At 40.1% G+C, this 9622-nt stretch overlaps 1 long non-coding RNA gene across 1 annotated transcript in view; it reads left to right on the top strand.

Annotated features, from left to right (window-relative positions):
- Nucleotides 1-7801, top strand: part of LOC131740173 (uncharacterized) — an 8613-nt gene extending 812 nt beyond the window's left edge. Inside the window, exons 2-3 of the long non-coding RNA XR_009330795.1 lie at nucleotides 3617-3722; nucleotides 6632-7801. This is a non-coding gene — a long non-coding RNA (uncharacterized LOC131740173). The remainder of the gene's footprint in view (nucleotides 1-3616; nucleotides 3723-6631) is intronic.
- The last annotated feature ends 1821 nt before the right edge of the window (nucleotides 7802-9622 follow it).

Raw genomic sequence — 9622 nt, forward strand, 5'->3', positions numbered from 1 at the left:
CTGACTGTGTTGTGACAGGCTCCAGGTTTGCAAATCTTAATAAAGCTTGCTGTTTGAGAATCTACAGTCTCTCTTCCTTTCAATAGAATTTCCAAGACAGTTATTTCAATAAGTCAAGTGAAATCTGTTTTTTGCCAAAATTTCAAGGAATCTCCAAAAGGGTTCTTTAATTATTCAGGGGTCTAAAGGGTTAAAATATATAAAAGAAAATAAAATGTATATCCTAAAAGGTTGAAGGGCTCATAAGTGAATGGTCATGGGTCAAGAGTCAGTGGTCGGGGGGGGGGGGGGGGGGGTGGTCTATGTCCAATGGGGAGGGGCGCGGAGGATGAAGAGAGGCAAAGACGAGCCACGCGCGTCAAAAAGTCCAGGACTTTTTGACGCGCGTGGCTCGTCTTTGCCTCTCTTCATCCTCCGCGCCCCTCCCCATTGTCCCTCTCTGTTCCTCCCATCTCTCCACCCCCCCACTTTCCTTTCCTGGGGGGCTCCCATCTCTCTCTCTCTCTCCAAACCAGCCTTCTTTCTCAGCACTTTATTTACTCACACACGTTCATCTCAGCCACTTCACTCATACCAAGCACAATCCACTAGCTCAAGCCACACAGCTCTTGCTATATAATATATAAAGAGTTCAATTGTTATTTATAACTCATATAATTAGTCCAAAGTCTATTTGTGGTATGGTTTTATTACAGTATATTTCTATCTTAAAATGATAAAAAAAATATTATATTGTCACCAAAGTGGTCATTGAGGATTACATGGTTAATGTTTTATACAATTTAATTCTTTAAAATAAAAAAATATATATCTATATATCTATATATTACACATAACTTTTGATTTATTCCTCACAAATCAGTAATTTTACAATTCAGGATAATTGGGATATATGCTAATTACATCATTCCAATAGCTATTTATAATTCGTATAACTACGTAAAATTCAATTTAGGGTTATTACTCATTAATTTATATATTAAAATAAGTTCAAATATTATATTGTTACCAAAACGGCGTTTGTGGATAATATATGTTCAATGTTTTATACAATTTTAATTATTAAAAATATATATTTAATTTTAAATATATGTACCTTTCCAGTTAAGTGTCACAAATTGAATTATGGGTAATATGAAAATATATGGGATATGGAGAAACCCATTGAATTATTCTGCCGTAAACACCGCAATTAACCACCAGGGGGAGATGTTCGGAAACTGCATGCAATCTTGTATTTGACCAAATGTAAACAATTATCATTTTGTCTACGAACATCCGATCCAGACGCATGATACGTCTTTGGAAAGCCACAATACGGCTTTTTTATATAAAAAAAATAACCCCTGCATATTGAGCTACAGGGCACAGCACGAGCAGTGAAAGCAGGGTCCCCACAGACTTCTATCAGGCGCGTTCACGATCATAACAAAGCCTACGTCAGCATGTGCGCTTCACAGAATGTCCGCCCCCATGCTTGCCTGGAGTTTCACATCGCAATAGGAGGATTCTCCTCAGGTAAAACAAAACCGTATTGTTATTTATACCTGTTTAAGGGGCTTGTTTTTTGGCTGTACGGCTTCATCTCATCCTTTTTGTTAGTCATAATCGAAAGCGCGCCAGCCTCCGTTTTCTGTGTTTGTTTTAACCCTTTGCAGTCCATTTATTAAGTGCGCAACAGGCACGTCAGGTTTTCACACGCGCAGTTAATTTTATACGCGCTGTTTAAAAGTATTTTTTTTCAGTCCAACGGGTTTAAATGGCCCTGCGTATCAACAAAGCACTCACTAGGCTTCTCCAGCCCCGCCCCACCCTTTCGTTTGCTATAGCGTTTACCTATGTAAGAAATAAATAATAATAATAATAATAATAATAATAATAATAATAATAATAGTCGTACATACCGATCGATCATCTCTGGATCACTCGTTTTATCACCAAACTCCTCAATAATGCGATCCAAGTCATTATTTTATTACTATAACATCTGAAAAAAGCTCTGCAAATGTCCATGATAGTCTCAGTGCGCTGACGCACTCAGCCAGCTTGTTTACTATGAACGCCCCGTTATCTGATACCTGATACCATATATGACTATTCATGAGATACGCCTTTTTTTTTCTCGACTTGTTTCGGCTCCTGTCGCTCCCACTCGGCAATTGAATGGTTTTCTCGGCTTTTTCCGGAGAAAAAACGACTAAACACGCGTTTATTGCGTTGCTATAATGATGTCGGACCCAGTCCGACAAAGGACCTGTGAGGAATAATTGCAATGTCGGACCCAGTCCGACAATGGACCGCAAATTAATGTTGCTGTGTTGTTTTTTGCTATGGATGATTGATCTGATTGCCCCTGCTAATGCTTTATTGTGCACACACGAGGTTGTTGCCTCTTCGTGGTTTTAATATCACCGGGTGTGTGTTAATTTCTTTTTATTGTTGGGTGTTCGCTGCACACGAGTTGTGAAGGAGTGGCGTCGCTGTTTTTATTGTTGTTCTTGTTCCCTGCAGCATTGAAATGTATTGGATCATTTTGGGATCCATGGTGGTTGATTACATTAGTCACTTAAACTGTAATTTCTGATTGGAATTCACTGTGTTGTTATGTATTTGTGTGGAGTTTATTGTTTTAATTAACATAGTTTTCTGTTTTAACAAGATATAAACTGAAAAAACACAATGTGTGGGGTTTGTCAGTGTGTGCCTCGTAATCACGTCACCCACGATTTAAGAATACAGGGGGTGCGTTCACGAGAGGCAGACTTTGTTAAGTCTGCGCAGATTCTGCGCAGATTCTGAAAATTCCTTGGCTACTTGCTCCGATTCTGTGCGGATTCTGCGCAGAATGACGGAAGTCTGCGTGTCGTGAACGCACCCGAACTCTCTCCACACACAACACACAGCGTTCCAGCGCCTGCCGTCACTCCTGCACACGTGAGGGGAATACATGCAGGCTAGAGTGTCTCACACGTGTAGGGCTGTGTGTTGAAATGAACCTGGAAACAAATTCAAATCCATGCGTTTCCAGCAGATGTGTCCGTCCTCGCCTCTTGCTTTGCTCGACTGCCTCTAAGAGAAATGTGTTGGGCTTGTATCTTCACCTCAGTGTTGTTATTGTGTTTAAATTGACACATTTTTTTTCTGCACTTGTATTAAATGTCGGTTCATCTGTGAGACTGAGAAATAATTCTCAGACAATATTATGGCTGTAGACCAAGAGCAAGTTCATAATACTGGTCTGTGACAATGTGAAGCACTTCCAGTGTATTTATTTATTTATTTATTTATTTATTGCATTTATATAGCGCTTTTTGTACAAGCGTTTCACAAAGCACTGTACAGTACAGAGCACAAAAAAAGAACAAACCACAATACATTTCTATAGCATGACACACATACAGACCATAATAATACAAAAGCAGCAGTTTTTATGAAAGTGTGTTTTTGCTCTTGACAATACTCGACCGTCCCCTCGCTAGATTGCTCTGATACTGTGTGTGTGTGTGTGTGTGTGTGTGTTCTTGTCTCTTGCCTGTCCGGTGAGGATGAAGATGTGGTTTCAGTGTTTAATGCTCATCCCCTCACTGTGTGTCTGTGTGTTTTTGTCTCTTGACAGGTCTGTGAGGATGAGAAGGTCTCCACAGTCTGGAGTCTGGTCTCTGACAGGCTCAACATACCTGTCAATCAACAGGGACTTCTCTACAAAGGCAAGGCGCTGGCAGGTAGGCTGAACAGCACAGCACAGCACAGCACAGCACAGCTCACCCCTCCTTTCACCCCTCGCCTCACCCCTCCTCTCACGCCTCGCCTCACCCCCCCCCCCCCCCCCCCCCACACACACACACAGTGAGAGTCTGGAGCAGCTACACAAGGTAACCTGAACACAATAAACACACACACTGCTATATACAAACACACACACACACACACACACAGTGAGAGTCTGGAGCAGCTACACAAGGTAACCTGAACACAATAAACACACACACACACACACACACAGTGAGAGTCTGGAGCAGCTACACAAGGTAACCTGAACACAATAAACACACACACTGCTATATACAAACACACACACACAGTGAGAGTCTGGAGCAGCTACACAAGGTAACCTGAACACAATAAACACACACTGCTACTCCCTGGCGCATCAGCACACACAACGGCTGCGATGCTGGCTCCGGGGATCAACCATAGTGCGGCCTCCCCAGCGCATCAGCATGACAACCGTCTGGATTGAGCTAAGTAGGGTACATCTCTGAGGTTTTCAAGTGGGCACCTTCCATCCTCAGTGTTTCGTCGACTAGCCCACGACACCTCAAGAGGGCTCGACGGTGATTCTGGTGTCCCAGCATCACCCCCCTCCGTCCCCCACTCAACTCAGCCCAGCTGGAGTGTGTGGCTGTGTGCCTGAGTGACATCCAGAACTTAAGAGAAGTCGTTTCAATTCTGGTTCTTTCTTGAGGAGAGGTGACTTGTAGTGGTGAGTGTCAGGGTCAGTGTGGCTCGCTCCTGTGACTCTGAGCCCTGGAGACGCTTTTAAGGGACAGTGTCCTGCAGAGTCTGCCTGTCTGCCCTCGACATTGTGTGAGGGCGTTTGTACCTGAGAATCAGGACTAGCTTCTCGTGACGAATGGGATGCTGGCTGGAGCATTTCTTTATGTAGTTCAGCATGTTAGTTCACATGTAGCTGACAGTGTGGACGTGCTCATCTTGCATTGCGAGTGTCAGCTGGTTAATTCATGACTACAGTAACCTGCAGGTCACAGCTTGCACAGGGTCATCAACATTGTCAGTTATTGTCTGTACTTGTATCCTCATGTATCCAGTGTGCACAGTGCTGTAGCAGACAGTGAGGAGTAGTGGAGCAACAATCAATCCATTTATCCATCCTCTGCCCTTAAATTCCCCGAGCTGCGATTACATATTGTTGAATCGATGCATGAGATGAGAGCCCAGTTTGGAGTCTGCTGTTGCCGTTGTCTCAGGAATTATGTTGATCAAGCTCTAGAATTTAAAGGGGAGGTTCCATTGTTTCTAATGTAACCGAGCCTAGGCTAGGAAATAAGTAGATCGAGCCAGGAAATAAGTTGATCGGATATGTTAATGAAAAATAAATAATTTAAAATTCATTTTGTAGATATAATTTATATCAATTAGATTTATTCGTCAGTATGCTGCTTGATAAGATGATGTGAATATCGCTTTAGATCCGATATATTAGCCTAACAAAAATGCATAATTTCAAATGACTTTTGTACGTATAATTTACATTAACATGTAGATCGGATACATTCGACAGCATTACGCTAGATAAGGGAATGTGAATATCGCTGTAATATATATTAGCAGAAAATAAATCATTTAAAATGAATTGTACGATTGTACATTTCTGATTGTGTATTTCTGTTTGTGTAACAAACATTAACTAGCAAAACGTGTTGCGTATTGACGTTATTTTGCATTTCTGGAGGTGCTTTTGTTTTGGGAAGCACTACAGTTTGGACAGCAGGTATGCGAGCGATTGTCCAAAAGTTAAAGCATGAGTTTCAATCGTGGAAAACATTAAGCTCCATGCTGCGATCACTAACTAGGCCACGGAGCACATCAATCACAGGATGTACTTGAAAAACGTTGCTAATACAGTATTATTATTTGATATTTGTTCTTTCATTTATTTTACATACAGTATTTTGTATAATAAAGGACAGAAAATGAACAGGAAACTGGTTATCATAGTGCATGTGTTTCAATTACAAGTTTGGGAAGAAACAATACATTCATTAATTAAAATCTAAAGAGTTAACGTCTTTGCTAAACCGTGGTAAATACCTGTAGTTCAATACGAACCATGATTTTGTGTTGTGAGAGAGATCATACAGTATATGCAGGCTACTATATATCAGCATCATGTTAAAATGGTAAATCCCTGTAGTGCAACAACCAATAAGACATGTAACGAGAAAGAGATACAGTATATTGAATTAAAGTGAATTATCACGATTTAAAATATTAGCTATACTAATATTAAAATGTATAAAATATGACTTGCCCTGCTAATAATATTATGGATGCAGTATGTCATTATATTACTGAAACATTTTAATTTCGATTAAAGATTGACAACATTTTGACATGTAAAATCATTTAATATATAAATAAATCTCTGCGATCACACATAAACTACATCAGATTGACATCGATTTTATAGAAACATAAAAAGACAGGGGTTTAAAACAGTTTACCATTGAAACAGTCGATCACACATTTTAAAGTTCATACGAAAAGACACGGGCAGATCAAAATAAAAAGCCATGCAGTGAACCTCCCCTTTAATCAAACTGTAGCCCTTTGTCTACTTTTAGAACATATGAACATAAGAAAGTTTACAAATGAGAGGAGGCCATTCAGCCCATCTTTTCTTGTTTGGTTGTTAGTAGCTTATTGATCCCAGAATCTCATCAAGCAGCTTCTTGAAGGATTCCAGGGTGTCAGCTTCAACAACATTACTGGGGAGTTGGTTCCAGACCCTCACAATTCTCTGTGTAAAAAAGTGCCTCCTATTTTCTGTTCTGAATGCCCCTTTATCTAATCTCCATTTGTGACCCCTGGTCCTTGTTTCTTTTTTCAGGTCAAAGAAGTCCCCTGGGTCGACATTGTCTATACCTTTTAGGATTTTGAATGCTTGAATCAGATCGCCGCGTAGTCGTCTTTGTTCAAGACTGAATAGATTCAATTCTTTTAGCCTGTCTGCATATGACATGCCTTTTAAACCCGGGATAATTCTGGTTGCTCTTCTTTGCACTCTTTCTAGAGCAGCAATATCCTTTTTGTAACAAGGTGACCAGAACTGAACACAATATTCTAGGTGAGGTCTTACTAATGCATTGTAAAATTTTAACATTACTTCCCTTGATTTACATTCAACACTCCTCACAATATATCCAAGCATCTTGTTGGCATTTTTTTATAGCTTCCCCACATTTCTAGAGGAAGACATTTCTGAGTCAACATAAACTCCTAGGTCTTTTTCATAGTTCCCTTCTTCAATTTCAGTATCTCCCATATGATATTTGTAATGCACATTTTTATTGCCTGCATGCAATACTTTACACTTTTCTCTATTAAATTTCATTTGCCATGTGTCTGCCCAGTTCTGAATGCTGTCTAGATCATTTTGAATGACCTTTGCTGCTGCAACAGTGTTTGCCACTCCTATTTTTGTGTCGTCTGCAGATTTAACAAGTTTGCTTACTATACCAGAATCTAAATCATTAATGTAGATTAGGAATAGCAAAGGACCTAATACTGATCCCTGTGGTACACCACTGGTTACCTTGCTCCATTTTGAGGTTTCTCCTCTAATCAGTACTTTCTGTTTTCTACATGTTAACCACTCCCTAATCCATGTGCATGCATTTGCATCCATGTGCATCCCCTGGTCAGCTGTCCAGCTCACTGCTGCAGAAGTTTGTTTGGGGCTGGGACAATGGACTTGTGTGTTTTAGCCATTTGTTAATCTTTGAAGAGGACCTGCAAGTTTGTCTTGCAGTCTTCCCTGCAATAATGATGGACTTTATTTATTTGAGAATCTGTGTTGGAAAATGTGCTTTATGACGGTGAAGTTGTTTTTAAAAAAACAAGTAAAGAAAATGTACATGATCTCTAACTCACTATTTGACAAATAACAATTAAAAAATGAAAGCCTGTGTGATGCTTATTTCCCTGCAAGCCCTTTTCTTTGACCACTGGAGCACACAGCCTCTTATGGGGGTTTGGAACTGCAAATCACTGCATCTTAAACACACAGCTCTAGAGTCCATAACTACAGCATGTACTGTACCGGTTATTGTGTGTGTTTTAATGAAGTCTGCTGCTGTACTTGTCTGGCTGTGAGCTTTTGCTTTACCAACAAACAAGGAATTAAACAAAACAAAAGCAGCTCTATTCTCAGCCTGGCGTGAGATTGATTTATTTTATCTACAATTGGAAGTGCTTTAGACTGAACAACCTCCAGCTTCCTTCATCTTGTCACAGCTCTGCACTGTGCTATAAAGTCTATTTCCTGTACATTGTCATTATTTTTTGTGTTTTATTTATTGTGATTATTATTATTTTAAGAATGTATCAGGAATGTCTTTGTTTTTGCACAGTGGTAAGGTCAATCTGAGTCATTACAATGGGCAACTGAGCTGTGTTAAGCTAAAAACTTTTTTTTTAAAATTAAATAAAATTATCTTTATAAAAATCAACAGTTCTACTAAATGGCAACACGATGACAGCATTGGATAAGGAATAGCAAGAGCTTCGTTCTGCCTGTCTTCATAAAGTTCACTGCCTGCTTTGCCCATTGTAACCCACTTGACAAAGCCACGCTTAATTAATCAGCTCACCTGGGGGGGGGGGCGTCTATTTATTATTATTTATTTCTTAACAGGCGCCCTTATCCAGCGCGATTTACAACCGTTACAATATATCACATTATTTTTTACATACAATTCCCCATTTATACAGTTGGGTTTTTACTGGAGCAATCTAGGTAAAGTACCTTGCTCAAGGGTACAGCAGCAGTGTCCCCCACCGGAAATTGAACCCACAACCCTCCGGTCAAGAGTCCAGAGCCCTAACCACTACTCCACACTGCTGCCCATATTTGTTTGACTCTGTCAAAGACACAATAGAAGTGACTCTTTTATTTTAGATATTTTCAATACAGTAATCACCATGTTGTACAAATCATTAGTCCAGTTCAAGTCACAAATGAGTGCAGTGGTACAGCTGGCAGAATGGTTCAGTTGGTAGAGCACAGGGTCCTGCTTCCCAGGGTTGGTGGTCCAACCCCCGTTCACAATGCCTGTTTTTCTGGGGTTTTTTTTCAAGTTGGTTAATTTACCTTGTAGGCAATGTAAACCTAACATCAAGGACAAAGGAAAAGCAATGGGGAAACGCTTTTGCGCCATCATATGCTAACATCTACATGGCCGATTGGGAAGAAACAATCCTCCCCAGATGCCCACACAGACCAACTCACTATTTCAGGTACCTAGATGACATTTGGGGCACTTGGACACATAGCATGGAGGAATTTACACATTTCATCTCGTTACTTAACACACACCACCAGTCCATCAAGGTAAAATACACCACACATAACAGCAAAGTAAACTTTTTAGACACCACCACTTACAAAGGACCACATTTTTCACAAACACACCAACTAGACACAAAAGTATATTTTAAAGAAACTGACACACACACTCTACTACACAAAACCAGCTATCACCCTAAACACACGTTTAGAGGTTTAATAAAATCACAACTACTCAGATTCCACAGAATTTGCACACAACATACTGACTTCCAGGCAGCTACCAAAGTTTTATTCACAGCACTAAGACAAAGGGGGTACTCCCGTTCCTTCCTCAGAGGAATAAGGAAAACCTTCTTAGAACAAAAGCCTAGAGACAACAAAAAGATTATTCCACTCATAACTACCTACTCACATTTTAGTGTGGCAGCTAATTCACAGATAAAACAAAACCTAACCAACAAATTACAAGACACCAACCTTCTTACAGGACACAAGATCATCTCAGCCTACAGAAAAAACAAAAACTTGACC

Source organism: Acipenser ruthenus, chromosome 13, assembly GCF_902713425.1.
Source record: "Acipenser ruthenus chromosome 13, fAciRut3.2 maternal haplotype, whole genome shotgun sequence".
Classification (NCBI taxonomy): Eukaryota; Metazoa; Chordata; class Actinopteri; order Acipenseriformes; family Acipenseridae; genus Acipenser; species Acipenser ruthenus.